General features: G+C 38.8%; 1 protein-coding gene across 3 annotated transcripts in view; it reads right to left on the bottom strand.

Annotated features, from left to right (window-relative positions):
* FRYL (FRY like transcription coactivator) overlaps positions 1 to 23,704 on the bottom strand; it is a 274,545-nt gene that overhangs the window by 222,961 nt on the left and 27,880 nt on the right. For 2 of the 3 annotated variants that reach the window (XM_040484078.1, XM_040484071.1), the window contains exon 2: positions 10,941 to 11,119. The exons of the other annotated variant lie outside the window; for it this stretch is intronic. The gene's annotated coding sequence lies outside the window, so the exon portion shown is untranslated. The remainder of the gene's footprint in view (positions 1 to 10,940; positions 11,120 to 23,704) is intronic. 3 annotated transcript variants of the gene reach the window in all.

The following is a 23,704-nucleotide window of genomic DNA, read 5'->3' as shown; positions in this document are numbered from 1 at the left end:
CATATAATACCAACAGAGAACATTAACAATTTTATGTTTATTTTTTGAAAGAGACAGAGAGAAACAGGCAGAGCATGAGCGGGGGAGGGGCAGAGAGTGAGGGAGACACAGAATTTGAAGCAGGTTCCAGACTCTGAGCTGTCAAGACAGCACAGAGCCCAATAGGGAGCTCGAACCTGTGGACCAGGAGATCATGACCTGAGCCGAAGCCGGCTGCTTAACTGACTGAGCCACCCAGGCGTCCCAGCAGGGGACTTTAATACCCCACTTACATCAATGGATAGATCAGACAGAAAATAAGAAAACATCACCTTAAATGACATGTTAGACCCAACAGACCTAACAGATATATACAGAACATTTCATCCAAAAGCAACAGAATATACATCCTCAAGTATGTATGCAACATCCTCCAGGATAGATCAGGTAGGACACAAAACAAGTCTGAATAGATTTAAGAGGACTGAAATCCTATCAAGCATCTTTTCTAACCACAGTGATATGAAACTAGAAATCAAAAACAAAAAAGAAAGAAAGAAGGAAAGACACCAGAAATCAATTTTTTTAAGTAAAAACAAAAGGTGGGGGAAGGAGAAATCATATTATGGCCAACAAATCACAGAGAAGGTTATTTTAAGACTAAGTTCAATCCTCTTCTGTTAATGTCTTCCTACTAACTTAAAAGTCCAAGAACAACTTTATAAAGGAAAGTGACATTCTTCTGTTTCAGCCAGAATTCTTAAAATAATCTTTAACTTAAAATGTTTCCCAAAGATGGATGCTCGCAGTTCAAATGCCAGTGATAATTCAATTGGCTGCAAAATTCGGTGTTAGCAGTCGCTACATTTATAAGGAAAACCTGACACAGTATACGAGTATCAATTGCCATATCTGTGGTTTCAAATGAAACTTCCTTCCACAGCACTTAAATCATCCTTTTTCTCCTAGGTCCCTGGTTTGCTTCATTTCCTTTAATCTTGCTTTATGTTAAGACAATATTTGGTCCCTGGCTCCATTTAGTGGAGTTCAGGATCATCAGAATAATGCCCTTGGAATGTTGTCTCTGAACCAACTTCCTAATATAGGTTATGCTCCTGTTCTTAAGAATTTTAATATATCCAAATCATAATGTCCAAATCATAACAAGGCTAGATGTAAATACTAACTGGAAGATTTATTAGAGTAAAGCAAAAAAGGAAAGAAAAAAATTTTAAGCTTTCTAGAAACCTAACACCAGCTAGAGTATAATAAATAAAAATAGACCTACTTCTGCTACCTTTGTTGAGCCCAGTGGTTTATCAAGCTAGGTAGTGAAGGACACAATGAATAAGACAGATCTATGCCTTTATGGAATCTGAGACTCATCCAGTTCTAGGACCATCTCTCCTCAACTGTCCTAGAAGGAGAGTGTTATAGAAAGTTTCAATATGGTGCAAATGGGACTCACTGCAAAACAATAAGCACGTATCTTTTAATATATCGGACTTCTGTATTAAGGTTGTGATTGTATTTGAAACCGGAATACTCATGTAGGATTAGAAAGGAGAGGAAATAGAAGTGGAGAGTGCTGGGGCGCCTGGGTGGCGCAGTCGGTTAAGCGTCCGACTTCAGCCAGGTCACGATCTCGCGGTCCGTGGGTTCGAGCCCCGCGTCGGGCTCTGGGCTGATGGCTCAGAGCCTGGAGCCTGTTTCCGATTCTGTGTCTCCCTCTCTCTCTGCCCCTCCCCCGTTCATGCTCTGTCTCTCTCTGTCCCAAAAATAAATAAACGTTGAAAAAAAAAAAAAAAAGAAGTGGAGAGTGCAAAGCTAGGAACTGAGTCACTTCTCCCACCTCATCAGGTTTTTCACCCTCGCTACTGGTTACATAAATCCTATGTGGAATGTAATCTTTCACTTAGGACAATTTTATCTCTTAAGCCTTTCATAAACCTGTCACACCATGAGCTACGTGAAACATTTTTTGTCTTATAGGTTCTCAGTTTGCAAAATAAAAACTTTCATCACTCCAAACTAAATGCAGTATGAAGATCACAGTACCAAGAGATAATTTGATTCTTACCGATAAGCACCTGCCCTAGATAATGTTTCAAGGTAATTTTTTTAACAAAATTATATTGCAGAAACTAAGACTTAATTGTCCTAATTTAAGCAAGCTCACTAAAAATTTCCATTAAGATACTTTTCCCTTAAACTAATATAACCAAAACACTTCCCGTTACTTTAATAGCGCTGAAACACCAAAAATTTGTAATGTGACTTTAGGAAATTTACTTTTAAAACAGATTTAGGAGGTTTAGACCGTACTGCATTTCCAATGACAAAAAGAAATCCCATTGAGGATGGAATTATTAAAATTATTATAATCTCCCATTTTATTGCATCAATAGGTATTAGAGGACAAAAATAGCCATTTAATTCAAGAAGTGATCCAAAGAGACTAAAAGTTACATTAATCTGTGAAAAGTCACATGTAAAACAAATCTATATAAACCCCATGTCCGTTATAATGAGAAAGGACCTCATATGAGAAGGCAGCACAAGGCATGTGGTACAGTTACACAATACTAAGCTATATTACCAGGCAAAGTGACTTAGTCTCATTTATAGGAGGAAAAGAGAGGGAAAAAGAAACATGAGAAAAAGAGGAAAACTTGTAAAAATAAAAGAAGATGGACGGGTACCTGGGTGGCTAAGTTGCTTAAGCATCTGACTCTTTTTTTTTTTTTTTTTTGTAATTTTTTTTTTCAACGTTTATTTATTTTTTTGGGGACAGAGAGAGACAGAGCATGAACGGGGGAGGGGCAGAGAGAGAGGGAGACACAGAATCGGAAACAGGCTCCAGGCTCTGAGCCATCAGCCCAGAGCCTGACGCGGGGCTCGGACTCATGGACCGCGAGATCGTGACCTGGCTGAAGTCGGACGCTTAACCGACTGCGCCACCCAGGCGCCCCAAGCATCTGACTCTTGATTTGGTTCAGGTCATGATGTCATGACTCGTGTGAGCCCTGCATTGGGCTCTGTGCTGGCAGTGCAGAGCCTGCTTGGGAATCTGTGTCTCCCTCTCGCTCTGCCCTTCCCCTGCTCATGGGCACTCTCTCTCAAAATAAATAAACTTTAAAAAAAAAAAAAAAAAAAGATGGAGCACATAAGATCATTTTTTCCAAGTCTGCAGGCAGTAAATGATAGGACTCTTCTCTTCACAAAAGAAACATGCTGGCTGGCTCTGATATACAAACAAAATCACATATGAGAATCAAGTATACTAATATTGTCAACATGCAGACTAGTGCTTTCAAGCTAGCAAGATCCCAATAACAGGTTAGCCAAGTATAAGTTCGTCTACAAGACATCTCAGGTAAAAGAAGAGATTTAGATATGCTACATGGTCATGATTTTATTGGCCATTCTCCACCACCATAGAAATCAAATACTGAATGCTCTAAATGTGTCAGGAAGCCATCAAAATCCTCAAGGAGAAAGCAGTCAAAAAACCTCTTTGACCTCAGCCGCAGCAACTTCTTGACTCAACATGTCTCCGGAGGCAAGGGAAACAAAAGCAAAAATGAACTATTGGGACCTCATCAAGATAAAGCACATCCTTTGCTGTGCTTCCTCTGTACAGCAAAGGAAACAATCAGCAAAACTAAAAGGCAACTGACGGAATGGGAGATGACATATCAGATAAAGGGTTAGTATCCAAAATCTATAAACAACTTATCAAACTCAACACCCAAAAAACAAATAATCCAGTGAAGAAATGGGCAAAAAACATGAATAGACACTTCTCCAGAGAAGACATCCAGATGGCCAACCAACACATGAAAAAATACGCAACATCACCCATCATCAGGGAATTACAAATCAAAACCACAATGAGATACCACCTCACACCTGTCAGAATGGCTAACATTAATTAACAACTCAGACAACAACAGATGTTGGCGAGGATGCGGAGAAAGAGGATCTCTTTTGCCCTGCTGTTGGGAATGCAAACTGATGCAGCCACTCTGGAAAACAGTATGGAGCTTCCTCAAAAAACTGAAACTAGAACTACCCTACAACCCAGCAATTGCACTACTAAGTATTTATCCAAAGGACACAGGTGTGCTGTTTCGAAGGGGCACATGCACCTCAACGTTTATAGCAGTGCTATCGACAATAGCCAAAGTATGGAAAGAGCCCAAAATGTCCATCGATGGATGAATGGATAAAGAAGGTGTGTGTGTGTGTGTGTGTGTGTGTGTGTGTGTGTATTGCAGAGTATTACTCAGCAGTCAAAAAGAATGACAGCTTGCCATTTGCAACTACATAGATGGAACTGGAGGGTACTATGTTAAGCAAAATTAGTCGGAGAAAGACAAATATATGACTTCACTCATATGCGGAATTTAAGATACAAAACAGATGAACATAACGGAAGGGAAGCAAAAATATAAAAACAGGAAGGGGGACAAAACATAAAAGACTCATATATAGAGAACAAACAGAGTTGTTGGAGGGGTTGTGAGAGGAGGGATGTTCTAAATGGGTAAGGGGCATTAAAGAATCTATTCCTGAAATCATTGTTGCACTATATGCTAACTAACGTGGATGTAAATTAAACAATAAATAAATTTAAAAATAAATAAATATGTATAAGTCCCAGACTCCAAAGGCCCAAGAACCTGAAGCTAAAATGTCTGAGGACAGCAGAAGATGGAAATCCCAGCTCAAGGAGAGTGAGCAAATTCACTCTTCCTCTGCCTTTTTGTTCTATTTGGATCCTCAGTGGACTGGTGATGCCCACCCACAGCAGTGAGGGTGGAACTTCTTTACTCAGTCTACTCATTTAAATGCTAATCTCTTCCGGGAACACCCTCACGGACATACCCAGAAATAATGTTTTACCAGCTCTCTAGGCATCCGTTAGCCTAGTCCAGCTGACACACAAAAGTAACCAACACAGGGAGCCACCATGAGTTTTTGACGAAGTAAGTAATATGAATGGACCTGTGATTTCTAAAAGTTACCTTTAGAAGCATATGGGAAAGAAGGCTGAATGAGCAGGACCAGTTGGTAAACACCTACTGGAGTAGCCAACAGATAACTTTCTGAACCAAGGCTGTGGGAGACACCAACAAAGCACCGAAGTAGAACCGAAAGAAATTCACGACTGAACGAATGGGGGACCATCACTTTTCACAAATACGACCACAGCCTCCTAAAGTTCTCCCTCCCATACATTGCCCCACTACAGCTGGGAGTGATTGTTTTACAAACTAAATCAAGTTGCATCTCAAGGCCCTCCACCCCGCCTCCCTACAGACCAAACTGGACTTTTCACTTCCTAGACGTTCAACTTCTTTCCTGCCTCTCAGGATCCTTCACTCACTGTTTTCCTTTATCCGCAAACTGGCACCCTGGTGTTTTTCACCAGGCGGAACCCTAACCAGTTTTCAAATCTCAATTTGAATGTCCCTCCCTCAAAGACCTACCCACCTAAACTCTCTAGTCTAGTACCATGTCCCAACCTTTAGAGTCTCTCTTGGAATACTTACACACATGCAGACATGGGTTTATGTATATATTTGATTAATATCTATTCACCATTAGACTATTCCTAAGACGTAGGATTATAACTATTTGTTACCTATACCTAGCCCAGTACCTGGCACCTGGCAGGTACTTAACAAACACCTGCTGGGGGTGCTTGGGTGGCTCAGTCCATTGAGCGTCCAACTTCAGCTCAGGTCATGATCTCAAAGTTCATGGGTTCAAGCCCCACGTCGGGCTCTGTGCTGACAGCTGGGAGCCTGAAGCCTGCTTTGGAGTCTGTGTCTCCTTCTCTCCTGCCCCTCTCCCGTTTGTGCTCTGTCTCCCTCTGTCTCTCAAAAATAAATGTAAAAAATAAATAAATAAATTTCTTTAAAAAAAAAAAAACAAGCACGTGCTGAATAATAAATATACCACAAGAGACCACTTTGAGTTCTTGACTGGGAAAATAATAATGCCATTACCTAATAAAGGGAACACAGGAACATCAAATCTGTGGATAAAGTGGAATTCTACCTGGGGAATATTGAGTTGAAGAAATAGTGAATTAGGTCTGAGCTGTAGAATCACCAGTGAATGATCACTCAGCCAAAAGAATAAATGTAACATTACTGGAAAAGGAGAAGCAAAATAAAGCAAGCTATGAGCAGATAAGACAAACCTCTATTTAAGTGGGAGGAAGAAGAAAACAGACAAAAGGTTTATATTCCTAATATGTAAAGGGCTTATAAAATAGCAAATATCAACAAACCTGAAGAAAATGAGGCTTAAAAAAATGGACAGTTAACAGTAAAGAAAAATGCAAATGCCTCCTAACCATATAAAAATATATTCAGCCCAATGTGTACCTCAAGGTAAACTTGGTATAAGACTATCTTTAAAAAAAAATTGTTGTTAATTTAAATGATTCTAAAACGTGTATAGGGCTCCTGGGTGTCTCAGTGGGTTAAGCGTTCGACTTCAGCTCAGGTCATGATCTCCCAGTTTGTGAGTTCAATGCTCGCATTGGGCTCTGTGCTGACAGCTCAGAGCCTGGAGCCTGCTTCAGATTCTGTGTCTCCCTCTCTCTCTGCCCCTCCCCCACTCAAATTCTGTCTCTCTCAAAAATAAATAAACATTTAAAAAGTAAATAAAATAAAATGTCTATAAGGAAATTTTTAAAGTTAAAGATATTCAATTTCACGCATGAGATGAGTGAAATTAACATAACAGTGATATTCCATTCAGTAAAAAAACAAAAGTTTGACAACATATTCTGTTGCTGAGGTTATGCATAGACAAATAGGCACTTTCACACATTACCAATGGGAACACAGACACATGAGGCACCCAGTTCTGATAGTATTATCCCTGGTGTCATTGACAACCAGAATTCTTAGCTAAGAAAAAAAGATATAGATGTAAAATAAAAGACTGAGCAAAAATCTTATAGAGCTGAAACAGAATTGGAAATATCAGTATAAACTCATGAGGTTCTTAATCTTAAAAAAATTTTTTTCCTAATTTTGACAACTGAAAAGATCTAGTGACAATGGTCAATCCATTAGAAATAAGAACCTCTAGAGGCCAGATTGTAGTCTTGAAATCCTACTCCCCAGTAAAGGAATCAGGGGTCCTTTTGGGTCCAGCAATATCAGGTGTAGGGAGGAAATGTACATGATGTGCCTAGAAATCCTTGTCATACCAGATAATCAAAGAAGCTATCACAAACTACTAGAGTCATGTCAAAATAACTCAGCAACTTTAAAAGGCTCCCATTGGTCCAAGATTAAATAATTTAAGCAGCAAAGAGAAAAAAAAAGACAATGAATTTTTCAAAATTCAGTATGTTTAAATCTAAGAGTCCATAATGAGTCTAGGGAAGAAGAGGCGACCCTAACTGATCACTACTGGAGAAGGCTAATATAACCAACTCATTGTTTTGAAATTGGTAAGTCAGAAGAAACTATCAAGCTTTTCTCCAACCTTTCCTATACATACTGCACTACTAGGTAACAAATAGTACATGAGGAACAGTTTTCTATAAAGGAACAGTTTTCTATAAAGGAACAGTTTCCCTTTATAGAAGATTTCACATAATAAGTGAACAGTAAAGTTACAGTGTTACGTCTTGCAACCCCTAACTATTTAATAGACCTAAAGCAGGGAGCCCACTGCCTGTTTTTGTAAATAAAGTATTATTAGAACACAGCTATGGCCATTCATTCACATTTTGTCTATGGCTACTTTCCCACTACAAGGGCAGAGTATAGTAACTGTATCAGAGGAGACCAGATGGCCCACAAAGCCTAAAAATACACGATCTGGTCCCTTACAGAGACCGTTTGGCATTCTCTCATCTAAAGCATTGAGCATAAACGGCAACTAATCAGCATTAAGAGAGACGACTAAACACTTGTGTACCAGACAGACACTTGCCAAAAGAAATTGAACCTGAATCTGAGCAGATCTCCGGATCCAACTGCCAATTAACAAGAAAAACAAAGGACAGAGGAATATGCTTATTTTTTTTAAGACTGCATTTTTAAGTAACCTCTACACCTAACGCGGGGCTTGAACTCACAACCCCAAGATCAAGAGTTGCATGCTCCACAGACTAAGCCAGCCACGCACACCGACAGATGAGTACATTTAATCACTTCACAGGAACGTACTCAGGAACATCCACATCTACGGCCCAAAGACCCAATTTGCTCAACAAAAATTTTAAGGACACAAGGCAGGGGGAACTTAGGAGAAAAATCAACTAATTGCAATGAAGGGAGGGCTTATCTAGATCCTGATTCAAACAGCTCAACTGCTTTGGAAATGTATGAAATAATCAAAATTACCACGAACTGCACATTTTATTACATTGGGATTGTTGCTGTTTTTTTTTTTTTTTAAAGATGGTAACGGTATTGTGGTTGTATTTTCTAAAAGAAGATCTACTTTAAGAATACATACTGGGGGCGCCTGGGTGGCGCAGTCGGTTGGGCGTCCGACTTCAGCCAGGTCACGATCTCGCGGTCCGTGAGTTCGAGCCCCGCGTCAGGCTCTGGGCTGATGGCTCGGAGCCTGGAGCCTGTTTCAGATTCTGTGTCTCCCTCTCTCTCTGCCCCTCCCCCATTCATGCTCTGTCTCTCTCTGTCCCAAAAATAAATAAAAAACGTTGAAAAAAAAAAAGAATACATACTGGAATATAAACAAATTATATGATGTATAGGATTTGCTTTAAAATAATACAGAGTGGGAAAGAAGTCCATGGAAGAGAAACAAACGATTTGGCCATGATTTGATAATTATTAAACCTGAGTGATGAATACAAAGGGGTTCATTACACTAGCCTGTTTACTTTGTACAAGTTAAAATTTTTTTTCCATAATAAAAATTAAAAATAAGGCAAAATCTTTCTTATTCAGACACAGAAAAAAATCTGATGGAAAAAGATCAGGAAGTATGCTAGATCACCCCAAAAAGGCAACTGGACCGTGACAAGGTGTGGGATCTTTCAAAAGAAGGGTAAGAAGCCAACTTTGAAAAGAACCCGTTCAGAGATCAAGCAAATGACTTTTACAAACTGAGTTATGTGCCCTTTTCCAACTATTTCAAGCACCTAGAAAAAGGATATATATGGCCAACGAACTTAGGTTTGAGAACTAATTAAGACGTGCTCCTCAGAGTTTTAAAAAGGCAAGAGACCATAAGATGTAAGAATGATCGTGGAGTTTGGGTAAGTGGAAAGCTAATGAGGCTAGGAAACAGTCCACCTGGTTAAAGAAAACAAAACAAAAACGAAAACAAATGCCAAGAAACTACAAGTCAAAATTAATACTAAAAACAGATTTAAGAAGTGGGATGTGACAGAGGGTTATGATCATGACAGGAAGCTTGCCAAAGCCTCAGAAATTAGAAGTCTTCCAGGCGATGGTGAGGTCTAAGGTACGAAGTGATGGGGTGTGCGCAGCAGGCAGAACTTTTGGATTCCAGTCCTGATGAACGAATGCTGGGTAACTAATCGGTTTCAGCTCCCTGCCAAAGAATCACACCCTTCTCCCAAGCTTATTTCAACAGGTAACTGTATGTGTAAAGGTCCCAGGATTGGGAGCTCTGGTCTAAGACGTAGTGATATTGGAAAATCAGTAAGATGAAAATGATGGATGCTAGAAGTATCAAGGAAGCAGAATGAGAGCCACCAACATGATAAAAGAGACAACATCAGAGTCAAATAAAGGAAAATTCTAGAGGTCAATAGAAGAGAAGGATAAAAAATGTGGAGAGAAAGAATGAAAGACCTCAACTTCCAAACAAAATGATTAACTGAAAAATGTTGTGTTAGTGAAGGCGTTATTGTAACCCCACACTTCCAAGAACATAGTCTAAAAATCTATCAAATAGGTTACAGAAGAAAGGTATCCTCAAAAAACCAAAATATCTACCAATTTGTTCATTATGATCATAAAGTGTTAGATGTATGAAAATACCAAAAAACCTGAAAAAACATTTAGTTTATTTCGCTCATTTCATAGATGAGAAAACTGAGGTCTACTAAGGCTAATTAACCTGCACTCAAGAACACCATACAATTAATGATCAGAACTAGGGCTAAAATGTACCCCATTCTTCACTCACCCTCTTGACCTTGCATCCTCATTTAATGCCATGGTTTCCATTTGGTGACTGACTTCTCTACAACACTAAACGCCATTATATATTTTCATGCTTCGATAGCAGGCATTTGATAAATATTTGTCGCCTGACACTCAAAGTGAGCCTAGTTCAATGATTTTCTTTCAAAGGTCCCCCATATCAACAACTGGTTCTGCTCACTTTTACTCCTCTGCCCCCCAACAAAAAGGCACTGAGGAAATCTCAGAGGTGTTCAAAAAACATGTCGGCTAACTAGCATCCATGCTTCCAAAAAATGTTAGAACGCGAAAAGGCACACATAGTGCCCGGGGGAAAAAAAAAAAGAGTTGACGTCACTCTCCTCTTATCATCTCCAAAAATGTGTCATTACATAATGTACACATCAATGGGAAGTAAGACGATGTTCTTGACTGGATGGACTCAAAGCACCTAAACTGACAGGAAAAGACCGTCACAGGATAAACTACCTCAGTCTTACAATAAGGGATTATGGAGAATGCACGGAGTAAAGACTTCACACACATTTACGTATTTTTAATGTATTCTCTATAAATGTTACATATAATCCTGGACCTAGAATCTCATGGAAGGAATGTTCTAAGCCTCCAAAAACCTGATGTTACTGCTATTTTTAGACGTGATTTTTTTTAAGTTAGCAAAAAAAAAAAAAAAAGGCAGGTATTAGAAGAGAAGGCATCATAGAGGCGAAGGCAATCCACACAAAAAATTATTTTTACAAACTTCCTATTATTCTTTTAAAAAAAAGTACGTATCCTTACCACTTAGAAAGGGTTGTTGAGGCACAGAGTTTGTAGAAAAGACACCAATTTTGGAAAGGATCCATCTAGAAGCTTTTTCAACCTGGAGCTTGTTGTACTTTATAGGCACGCAAGTGGGCACAGTAGTGCAAAGCCGTAGTGATTCACCATGTACAAAGCAGAATATGGAATGTTCAAGGCTGGAAGATAAAAAATAGAGAAAAGGAAAATACTCGGGCTGGTTATTAGTAGCACCCATGTTTAAAACAAAAGGTGTCCCATTTTACTGGTTTTTATAGAACAAATATCATTACTGAAGCTAAGTTTTTATAACTGAGAACTTGCACAAGAAGAACTTACTTATATAAGTATCTTAACTACATAGGGAAAGAATCTATCTGGAGAGAGAAAACAAGAAAATGAGAATTAGTCTTCCAAAGGCTCTAAATTAAAGATTTCTTTGCCACCCATAACTTCTTTGTCAAATACATTATAAATTTCCCTACCATCTAAACACAATTACCTGTTTCTTAATGAAACAAGGGGGATCATCAAAGGAGTGCTTCCACAGTACTTGAGGATATATACCTTATAGGACTTGGGGTAATGACCCCAGAACGGCCTTTATTTCAAAAGGTATCCCCACCCAAAGTACCCCAACAAATAAGCACCCTCTGTTCCTGGTGGTGGTGTCAATATCTACAAAGTTAGGAATGAATTTATCCTTTGACCCAACAATCCTCTTTCTGGGACATTCTCCTACACACGTACTTGTACACTCATAAAGTATACAGCAAGATTGTTGTGAGATTGTTTGTAAAAGTGAAACACTGAAAACAACCCAAGTTACACATGATCTAGCAATTCGACTCCTGGGTATATAACAAGTGATAAAATACATCCATGCAAAAATAAAAACGTAAGTGTTCACAGTAGTGTTATTTGTAATAACCAAAAGGCAGAAACAAGACAATGGTCATCCACTTTTATAGCAATTTGACAGAGTAAATTTATGTTCCTTGAATATAATGATAAAAAAGGGTGGGCTTGTATTTTATGTATCATATTTAAAGAAAAAAAAGACAATGGTCATCAACTGATGAACGGATAAATAAAATGTGATAGATCCCATCCAATGGAATATTTCTGCCACAAAAAGGAATGAAGTAATGATACATGCTACAGCATAGATGAATCCTAAAAACTATGCAAAGTCAAAGAAGCTAGTCACAAAAGGCCACATATTACATGATTCTATTTATATGAAATGCCTAGAATAGACAAATCTACATACAGAAAAAACAGATTAGTGGTTGAAGGGCTGCGGGGGAGAGGAAGATGGGGAATGACTAATGGGTATACTGTTTCTCTCAGTTTCCAGTCACTTGCACTCTGACCCAATACTAAATACTAAAATACTCTTCCTAATGACTTTGAAAGAATTTTAAGTGCCCATTCTAACTTGTATCTGACCTCCCCTCTCTCACTACTCCAATGAACCTCAGATTGCTGCCAAGTGCACAACTAGGATCACAAAATTCTCTGGTTTGGTAGTACAGTGGTACTCCTAATTCCTACAGAATAAAGTTCAGAAATTAATTAGCCTCAAAGTCAAGATCCTAATGGCAGAGAATAAACTACGAGCACATCTTCCTAATATTCTCTAGACTACAGACAAGCTGAACTCTGCTCCGTGCAAACATATCCCATTCCTACACCCACATCTTTTTTCCATCTGGAATGCCCACCCTTTGTTTCCATGCACTGAAATTCCTCTAAAATCATTTTTAAAACAAAAAATCGGGGCGCCTGGGTGGCGCAGTCGGTTAAGTGTCCGACTTCAGCCAGGTCACAATCTCGCGGTCTGTGAGTTCGAGCCCCGCGTCGGGCTCTGGGCTGATGGCTCAGAGCCTGGAGCCTGTTTCCAATTGTGTGTCTCCCTCTCTCTCTGCCCCTCCCCCGTTCATGCTCTATCTCTCTCTGTCCCAAAAATAAATAAATGTTGAAAAAAAAAAAAAAAAGCAAAAAATCACTTATCCGACCAGAGCATTGGATTTCTCAATTCTCATACCTTCAAGGACTAGTTTACAAAGACTATAAAGGGTACTGCAAGTATTGTAAGTATGAAGTATAAACTAAGAAGAGCCAACATATATCACTCAACAAATGTTACTGCTATTCACTCAACAAAGTAACCAATAAATATTTTTTAAATTGACATACAAAATTAAAAAATTGTGTTTTCCAGCCATACTACACTCTTGGCTCTAGAAGTAACAGTTTAAGGTTTGACACCTTTGAAAGTCATGATGATGAGAATTTCTGATCATCAACAGGTTTCAATTACGGGGAATCTCATACAGATTCATGATGTAAGAGCAGCAACCCATTATTTCTTTATTTAATCAAGAGCCAACTTGATTCATAATCATTTTACAATATATGTCATAAGTCATTATGATGTATACCTTAAATGTATACAGGGGTACATGTCAGTTATACCTCAATAAAAAGGGGGGGACAATTTGATTCACTTTATTCAGTAATATCCACCAAAAATAGGGAAAGAGGGCAAGCCTTACCAAAAGACAATAGTTTCATTATCTTTTTTAAATTGTGGCGAAATACACATAACATATAATTTACCATCTTAATCATTAAGTGTGCAGTCAGCAGCATTAAGTACATTCACACTATTTGCAAACAGCACCACCACCCATCTCCAGAACTCCTTCTATCTTGCAAAACTGAAACTTTGTGCCCATTAAACACTAACTCCCCATTCTCCCGCCTACCCCCACCCTCCCCGCCCAGCCCCTGGTAACAAGCATTCTCCTTTCTCCTTTCTCTGTCAAGGAGTCTGACTGCTCTGGGAACCTCACGCAAGCGGAACCACACAGGATTTGTTCTTTGTGACTGGCTTATTTTACTAAGCATGATGTGCTCAAGGTTCATGAGTGTTATCATTTTTCATTAAGAACTTCAAAACCACAGAAAGGACATGGTTTAAACAGATTCTAGTTTAAACTCATGGTTTAAACATACTCTATACCCTAGAGATTTAGAAGACTCAAATTACAGAAAGGAAGGAAAAAGAAGAATAACAGGTACCAGATAATCCAGTCTGATACCAGGCATTCTGCTCCATACAACTCTGAGGAGGTAGTGTTATTATCATTCCCAATTGGTAAATGACAAAAAGGGGGCCCAGGGGACCATGCGGTATTAGGTAGGCCTCCTATGCTACTTTCCTATTTCCATTTTGTTCTTACCTGACATATATCCATATATCCATTTATTTATCTCCTTATGTGCCAATTATGCGTAGACCAAAAACACTGAAAATCATTACTTTAGTCGAAGGGTCACATTTATATAACAAAGTTGTGTATATTATACAACATAGTTTAACTAAGCATCTTACAATCTCTGGCTTTTCTGAGATGTTTGTCCATAGGTACACTTTTTTTTTTAATGTTTATTTTTGAGAGCCCAAGTGACAGAGCACGAGCAGGAGAGGGGCAGAGAGAGAGGGAGACACAGATTCCGAAGCAGGCTCCAGGCTCTGAGCTGTCAGCACAGAACCCAACACGGGGCTCAAACCCACGAACTCCGAGATCATGACCTGAGCTGAAGTTGGATGCTTAACTGACTGAGCCACCGACTGAGTTTATACTCTGGTGGAGAATATGGTAATGAAGCAAATACATTAAGGGGTTATTTATTTATTTATTTATTTACTTAACGTCTATTTATTATTGACAGAGAGAGAGAGAGCATGCGCATGGGAGGGGCAGAGAGAGCGGGGGAGACACAGAATCCGAAGCAGGCTCCAGGCTCTAAGCCGTCAGCACAGAGCCCGATGCGGGGCTCGAACCCACAAACGGTGAGATCATGACCTTAGCCAAAGTCAAATGTTCAACCGGCTGAGCCACCCAGGTGCCCCCATAGGCACATTTCTTTAGACACTCAGAAATTAGGAGACTTTATTACTGCCAAAGATATATTTAGAGATTTTTACCCCCAGCAGGGAGGGGAGGTGGAAGGCATTGGAAGGCCAGGGTAGAGGATAAAATTCCAAATGAAAAGTCCAAGCAGGCTTGTTTTCCAGTGAGCCCAAATCTGTTAGAACATTCTTATGTTCTAGAAGTTTTATTGTTTCCATCAAACTTCACCTGAGGACTTTTCTACTAAGCATGAGTTTACAATAGAAAGGGCGATATCACAAGGTTGTGATAGTCTACTTACACCTTAAATATATTCTCCCTATAATATTAGCTATATTTACAGTAATTTGATTTCCTTCTGCTTCAGAATGAAAGTAAATATTCCCACCATCCTGTATTGCTATATTTTCTCCCTCAAATTAGTTACGACTTTTATTACATTTCAAGACATTATGAATTAAATACCTAACATTTAACTTGCTTAAATTATTTTTTCATAATTTAAATTACAGCAAGTACATCCACAATTAGAATATAAATGTTATGAGGCAAAATCTGATTTTTAAGGACTCTGACTAAATAAATCCCCACTTATAACAAAGTCTACAATTCCCACTAATTTATTGTTTGCAGAAAATAATTTCTTTTGAGCACAATATGAGCACTCTTACTCATAAGAGAAGTACTGTGTTCACAAAATAATTTTATCTTCGCTGATATAATAAGAAGTCAGTGGTTTCCTTTTTGTGGTAAACAATGGGTCTTAGGAAACACATTCCCGCTAAATGTCTTTTACATTTTTTTTTAATACACAATTGGTTCAACTTCCTAATCATCACCATTTACCAGAAATGTGAAAGATAAAAATCTATCAAGATACACAATGAAATTAAGCAAGCCAAAAAGAGAAAAAGAAAAGAAAATTACAAAGAGGGCAGGGTGGAGAAAACTTCCAACCCAACACCAACCATCTCCAAGCTACTTTTTAAAACTGAGAGTATCAGGGAGCCCGGATCTATGCTGAGAATGTGGAGCCTGCTGGGGATTTTCTCTCTCTCTCTCTCTCTCCCTCGCTCTCTGCCCCTCCCTGGTTCATGCTTGAGCTCCAGCTCTCCCTCAAATAAATAAATGAAAGTTATCAAAAATATTTGAAAATTGGGGCACCTGGGTGGCTTAGTTGGTTAAGGAACCAACTTCGGTTCAGGTCATGATCTCACAGTTGGTGAGTTCGAGCCCCACGTCGGGCTCTGTGCTGGCTTTAGATACCGTGTCTTCCTCTCTCCCTACCCCTCCCCCACTCGCGCTCTGTTTCTCTCTCTCTCAAAAAAGAAAAAGAAAAAATATTTTTAAAAAAACTGAGAATATCGGTTTCAAGGTGACAAAAATCTACATCTTTTTTCTACATTCCCAAGGGACCATGCCCATCAGCATACAAACATCTTATATGATCCCTACCTTAAGGGAAGAAAAAAAAAAAGAGGCCTCCCATGATACTGTGATTTATACTAAGAAATACATATTTGGTCTTCATCCCATTTCTGGTATAGGAAAACCCTTAGAATTTCCTAAGTGATGAGAGACTTAAAGATGTCTTTTGTTGTTAATGAGGTGACTTGGGGGCCACACCTAAGGATCTGAACTAATTGCCAGGAGAAGCAACCATATGATTAGAGGGCTGGAACTTTCAGTGTCACCTTGCCCTTCACCTGGCGTCAGGGGGGAGACTGGAGAATGAATCCATCGCCAACGGCCAGAGATATAATCAACATGCCTGTGTCATGAAACCTCCATGAACACACAAAAGGATGAGGTCTGTCTGGAGAGCTTCCGGGTTGCATATGTGCAGACAAGGGAACAGTGGCACACTCTGAGGGCAGGGAAGGTCTGGGCCCTCTCCCCATATCTTGCCCTGTGCAGCTCTCCCACCTGGCTGTCCCAGCTCTGTATCCTTTTATAATAAACTAGTAATCTAATAAATAAAATGTTTCTTCAAGTTCTGTGAGCCACTCCAGCAAACGAATTGAACCCGAGGAGGAATTTTCTGGAACCTCTAACCTACAGCCAATAGGTCAGAAACCCAGGTTGACAACCTGGACTGGTGTCTGAAGTGTGTCTGTGGGGGCGGGAGTGGACATGGGGACGTGGTGTTGTAGGACTCGGTCCTTCAACTGTAGGATCTGCTGATATGTCCAAGTAGTGTCGGAACTGAGTTGAATTGTAGGCCACACAGCAGATGTCTGAGAATTGCCTGGTGGTGTGGGAAAAGCCATGCATACATACACACACATCTGGAATTGATGATCAGAACGTCTACCTCCCTTGACCACAAAACCCCTGTCCATGACTAGAGCATCTCTCTGCTCCCTGTTGTAGTAAAAGTCTCCCACACAGTTGTCTCTGTACAGTATTTTACTAGCTTCTCTTCACCCTCTTTTCTCATCTATCCGTTGCAAGGCTTTCTACCTTCCAGTCCACAGGACTGTTTGTTGATGTCACTAATGACCTCCATGCCTCATGAAATCTAACGGTCAATATCAGGCCTCATTTCAGTTGACTCCACAGCAGCACTTCCTTCCCTCCTTTTTGAAAGACTGTCTTCGCCTGGACTGCAAAATGCCACACTCCTGGTTTTCTCCCTCCTCCTATGAGATGGTCTTCCTCCACCTCTTTCCCAGCTCAGAACATTGAAGAGCCCAAGGTCAGTTGTTGGCCTTCTTGTCCACTGGCATTTACCTCTAAGTGACCTTATCCAGTCTCAAGGCCTTAAGTTCAAATTTGGGATTGTCAGCATATAGACGGTGTCTCTAACCCTACTCTCTCTCCTGAGCACTAAGCTCAAAAATCCAACCATCCATTTGGACATCAAGTAGGATCTCAAACTCAACTCTTTATACATCTCCTTAAATCTTCACCTGCCCCCAACATTGTACCTTAGTAATAATACGATCATTCTTCTAGAAGTCACTACTTCATCCTAACAGAAAGTAAAAAGATGAACTGAAAAAACAATAACTCTTCTTAGATGCAGGAGAACAGTGAGGTCATAGGGCAAATCAGAATTCCCAGAATTGAAGAAACAGACAGAGTCACAACTTATGGAACAGAAACCTCCATGGAAATCAGTGCCAGGGTAAGAAAACCTGAACTTTAACTGACAATTTGCTGGAGGTTCAGTGTGGACAACTTTGAGAGATTAAAAACTCCAGGAAGACCCAGTCATAGGAGAAATTCTACACTTTTATTTATGAGTTTTATCTCCAAGAGCTAGACCTGGTTCTCATAATGAATATCAGAGAAAAACCCCTTCATGCTTCTCAGTGGGAGGGGGTGGGGGTAAGAATATTCCAAAGCATTCTGTTCTTCTTAACAAGGTCAGTCTTTAGGAGAAACTATTTAACCAAAGCCTAACTGACCTGGGGGAAAGGAAATACCCAACGCCAGCCCACTCTAGCCATCCTTTCCTACCTAAGGGGGTAAAGGGAGAACTGAGAAGCACTTGTGAAATTCACAGTCCAGAGGCACAGGCTCACTAACACACTGACACCTCATCATAGAACCAAAGAACACTTCTCTCCCCCCACCTTACCACATTACTGGAGGTCTATTTACAGCCATTTACTCAAAATCAGTACATCATGTCCAGCTCTGAAGAAAAAAATTACAATGCACACTAAAAGAAAACACACACACACACACACACACACACACACACACACACACACACGGTTCGAAGAGACAGAGTAAACACCAGAATCAGACTGGGATATGGCAGGAATGTTGGAATTATCAGGCCAGCAATTCAAAACAATTATGATTTATATATTTTCAGGGCTCTTATGGATAAATTAGACAGCATGCAAAAAGAAAGGGTCAATGTAAGCAGAGAGATGGAAATTCTAAAAACCAAACAAAACAACTAGAGACCAAAAACACTAACAGAAACGAAGAATGCCTTTAATTGGTTTATTAGTAGCCTGAACTTGGCTGAGGAAAGAATCTCTGAACTTGAAGACAGCTCAATAGAAACTCCCCACCCCCCCCAAAAAAAATAGATTAGAAAACTAAAAAGAAAAAAGAAAAAAGACTGGGGGCACCTGAGTGGCACAGTCAGTTAAGCATCCAACTTCAGCTCCGGTCATGATCTCACAGTTTGTGAGTTCCAGCCCCACATTGAGCTCACTGCTATCAGCGCAAGCCCACTTCAGATCCTCTGTCCCCCTCTCTCTCTGCCCCTCCCCTGCTCAAAAGTGAATAAAATATTTTTTAAGTTAAAAAAAAAGAATTAGTTGAATCAATTTGAAAAAGAAACAAAAAAGACTGGGAAAAAAAAAAAAGAATAGAATATCCTAGAACTGCAGGACAACTACAAAAGATGGCACATATACATAACAGGAATAATAGAAGAAGAAAGAAAGGAACAGAAGAAATATTTGAAACAATAATGCCTGAGAATTTTTTCGAATTCACGTCAGATACCAAACTACAGATCAAGGAAGCTCAGGGACCACCAAGCAGGATACGTACTAAAGAACTACAACCAAGCATATCACACTCAAACTACAGAAACTCCAAAATAAAACGTCCTGAAAGAAGCCAGACAAGGTAAGCACCCTACCTAACGAAGGAGCAAAGATAAGGATTACATCCAATTTCTCAGAAACCATGCATGCAAAAAGAGAGTGAAGTGAAATATTCAAAATGTTGACAGGAAAAAACCACCTAGAATTCTGTACCCTGCAAAATCATCCTTTAGAAATGATGGAGAAATAAAGACTTTCTCAAACAAAAACCAAGGTAATTTGTTGCTAGCGGACCTGTTCATGTACATAAAGAAAGGAGAAGCATCAGGGAAGGGGTAACGAAGGTAAAATTAAAACTTCTCCTTATTCTCAATTGAGCTAACAACAGTTTGTTCAAAGCACTAGCAACAATGTGTTCAATTACGTATGCTTATGTAAATGAAATGAAAAATAGCAATGATACAAGGGAAGGGTGAGAGGAAACAGTATAGCATTATTTGAAAGTGGATTTAGATTAGTTGTAAATGTACATTGCAAACTCTAGGGCAATTACTAAAAACAATTTTTTAAAGTACAATTAATATGATAAGAAAGGAGGGGCGCCTGGGTGGCTCAGTCGGTTCAGCGTCCAACTTTAGCGCAGGTCATGATCTCATGGTTCATGGGTTCGAGCCCCACGTCAGGCTCTGTGCTCATGGCCCAGAGACTGGAGACTGCTTTGGATTCTGTGTCTCCCTCTCGCTCTCCTCCCCTCCCCTGCTCATGGTCTGTCTCCCTCTCTCAAAAATAAACAAACATAAAAAAAAAAATTGCTAAGAAACGACAGAAAACATAATTATATAAAATGCTCAACTTAAAACCATAAAAGGCAGAAAAAGATTAGAATACAAAACAGAAAACGCAGAACAAGGTCACAATCAGAAACAGTAACAAATATGATAGTTATTAATCCAACAACAGAAATAATCAATTTGAACATCAATTGTCTAAATGCACCAATTAAAAGAAAGAGACTGGCTCAAAAGAGCAAACAACAAGGCAGATTGCCTACAAGAAACTCACTTTAAATATAAAGACACATATGGATTAAAGTAACTGCATGGAGAAAGATATGCCATGCTAAACACTAATAAAAAGAACAATGGAATAGCTATATTAGTTTCATACAGAGCAGATTTAAAAGCAAGGAAAGTTATCAAGGATAAAGAGGACGACTACGAAATGACAAAAGGGTCAATGCTCCAAAACCTAACAATCTTCAATGTGTATATGTCTAACGAACATCAAAATACATGAGGCAAAAACTGATAAAACTGCAAGGAGAAATAAATGAATCTACTATTATAGTTGAAGATATCAACACTCCTTTCAGAAATGAACAGATTTAACAGGCAGAAAATCAATAAGGACATAGTTGAACTCTACAACACCATCAATCAGCTGGGTATAATTGACATCCCTAGACCACTTCATTCAGCAAGAGCAGAATAACACTCTTCTCAAGCTCACATGGAACATTCACCAAAATAGACTACATTCTGGCCCACAGAATACAACTTAAGAAACTTAAAAGAACAGAAATCCTACAATGCCTACTCTCAGTTCACAGTGAAATTAAACTAAAAGTCAATGACAGAAGGATAACTGGCAAATCACAAAGTATTTGGAGATTTAAGACCATATTTTTAAATAATACATGATCAAAAAAGAAATCTCAGAAGAAATTTTAAAATATTTTGAACTGAATGAAAAATACTTAAAATTTGTGGGATGCAGCAAAAGCAGTGCTTAAATGGAAATTTGTAGTAGTAAATATATATATTAGAAAAGAAGATCTAAAATCAACAATCTAGGGGCGCCCAGTGGCTCAGTCGGTTAAGCGTCCAACTTTGGCTCAGGTCACGATTTCAGTTTGTGAGTTTGAGCCCCACGGCGGGCTCTGTGCTGACAGCTCAGAGGCTAGATGGAGCCTGCTTCGGATTCTGTGTCTCCCTCTCTCTCTGCCACTGCCCGGCTCATGCTCTGTCTCTCTCTCCTTCAAAAATAAACATTAAAAAAATAAGAAATAATAAAAAATAAAATAAAATAAAATAAAATGAAATAAAATCAACAATCTAAGTTTCCACCTTAGGAAACTAGAAAAAGAAGAGCAAATTGAATTCAAAGGAAGCAGAAGGAAAGAAATAATAAGAATTAAAGCAGAAATCAATGAAACTGAAAACATGAAATCATTAGAGAAAAATCAATGAAACCAAAAGCTGACTTAGAAAAACAGGAGAGAGGATATAAATTACTAATGAAAAATGAAAGAGGGACATCATTACAAATTCCATGAACATTAAAAGATAAAAAAGTACTATGAACAACTATATGCCCACAAATCTAATAACCTAGATGAAATGGACTAATTCTTTGAATAGATAATCTGAATGGCCTTATATCTATTTTTCAAACTCAATCAATAATTAATTTAATTTGTATTCCCAAACTGAAAGCATCAGGCCCAAATGTGTTCACTGGTGAATTCTACCAAGCATTTATGGAAAAACTATAACAATTCTCTACAATAACTTTCAGAGATTAGAAGCAGAGGGAATACTTCCTAACTTATCCCATGAGGCCAGCATTACCAAAACCAAAGACAAGGGAAGAAAACTATACAGACTAATATCACTCATTAACAGAAGTGCAAAAATCCTCAACAAAATATTAGCAGTAATGTATAAAAGGAATTACACGCTATGACAAAGTGGGATTTATCCCAGACATGCAAATATGGTCCAACATTTGAGTATCAATTAATGTAATCCATCACATTAACAGGCTAAAAAAGAAAAATCACATGACCACATCAACAGTTGCAGGAAAAGCATTTGACAAAATCCAGTACCGAGTCCTAATAAAAACTCTCAATAAAATAGGAATAGAGGGCAACTTCTTCAACTTGATAAAGATCATCCACAAAAAAACTATAGCTAACATCATACTTAATGGTGTGATGAAAAACTAGAAGTTTCCCCAATAAGATCAGGAACAAGGCAAGATGTCCACTCTCACCATTCCTTTTCAACATTGTACTGAAGTCCTAGCTATACAATAAGACAAGACAAGAAAAGAAATGAAATACAGATTGGGAAGGAAAAAAATAAAACTGTCTTTGTTTGCAGATAACACGATCATCTAAGGTGAAAACCCAAAAGAACACACGCACGCACACACATCCGTCACTAATAAGCAATTATAACAAGGTTCAAGGATACAAGGTTAATATGTAAAAGACAATTGTGTTCCTATATACCAGCAGTGAACAAGCAGAATTTGAAATTAAAAACAATGCCATTTACACTAGCACTCCCCAAAAATGAAATACTTGGGTATAAATTTAACATAATATGTACAAGATCTATATGAGGTAAACTACAAAATTCTCGTGAACAAAATCACAGAACAAAATAAATGGAGAGACAGCCCATGTTCATGGACAGGAAGACTCAATATTGTCAAGATGTCAGTTCTTCCCAATTTAATCTATGTATCCAATGAAATCCCAATCAAAATCCCAGTATGTTACTTTGTAGATATCAACAAACGGACTCTAAAGTTTATACAGAGAGGCAAAAGACTCAGAATAGCCAACATTATATTGAGGGAGAACAAAGTTGGAAGACTGACACTATCTGACTTCAAGACTTAAAATAAACCTATAATAATCAAGACAGTATCATATTGGGGGGAAAAACAGACGAACAGATCAATGGAACAGAACAGAGAACCTAGAAACAGACCCACATAAACACAGCCAAACTGATCTTTGACAAAAGAACAAAAGCAATACAGTGGTACAACTATGGCCTTTTACACAAATGGGACTGAAACAACTGGACATCCACATGCAAAAAAAAAAAAAAGAATCCAGACACAGATCTTGCACCTTTCACAAAAATTAACTCAAAAAAGATCATGGAGGGGCGTCTGGGTGGCTCAGTCAGTTGAGTGTCCGACTTAGGCTCAGGTTATGATCTTGCAGCTCGTGGGTTTGAGCCCTGCATAGGGCTCTGTGCTGACGGCTCGGAGCCTGGAGTCTGCTTCAGATTCTGTGTCCCTTTCTCACTCTGCCCCTCCCTCGCTTGTGCTGTGTCTCTCTCTCTCAAGAATAAATAAAACAGTAAAAAATATAAAAAAAAAAAAAAAAAAAAAAGATCATGGACCTGAATGTGAAATGCAAAGCTATAAAACTAGAAAATAACAAAAAGCAAAAACCAAGATGACCTGGGGTATGGCAATGACTTTTCAAATACCAAAGGCACAATCCATGGAA

Source organism: Herpailurus yagouaroundi, unplaced genomic scaffold, assembly GCF_014898765.1.
Source record: "Herpailurus yagouaroundi ecotype Mexico unplaced genomic scaffold, PumYag 28, whole genome shotgun sequence".
NCBI lineage: Eukaryota > Metazoa > Chordata > Mammalia > Carnivora > Felidae > Herpailurus > Herpailurus yagouaroundi.
This window is presented reverse-complemented; position numbering and strand designations above follow the sequence as displayed.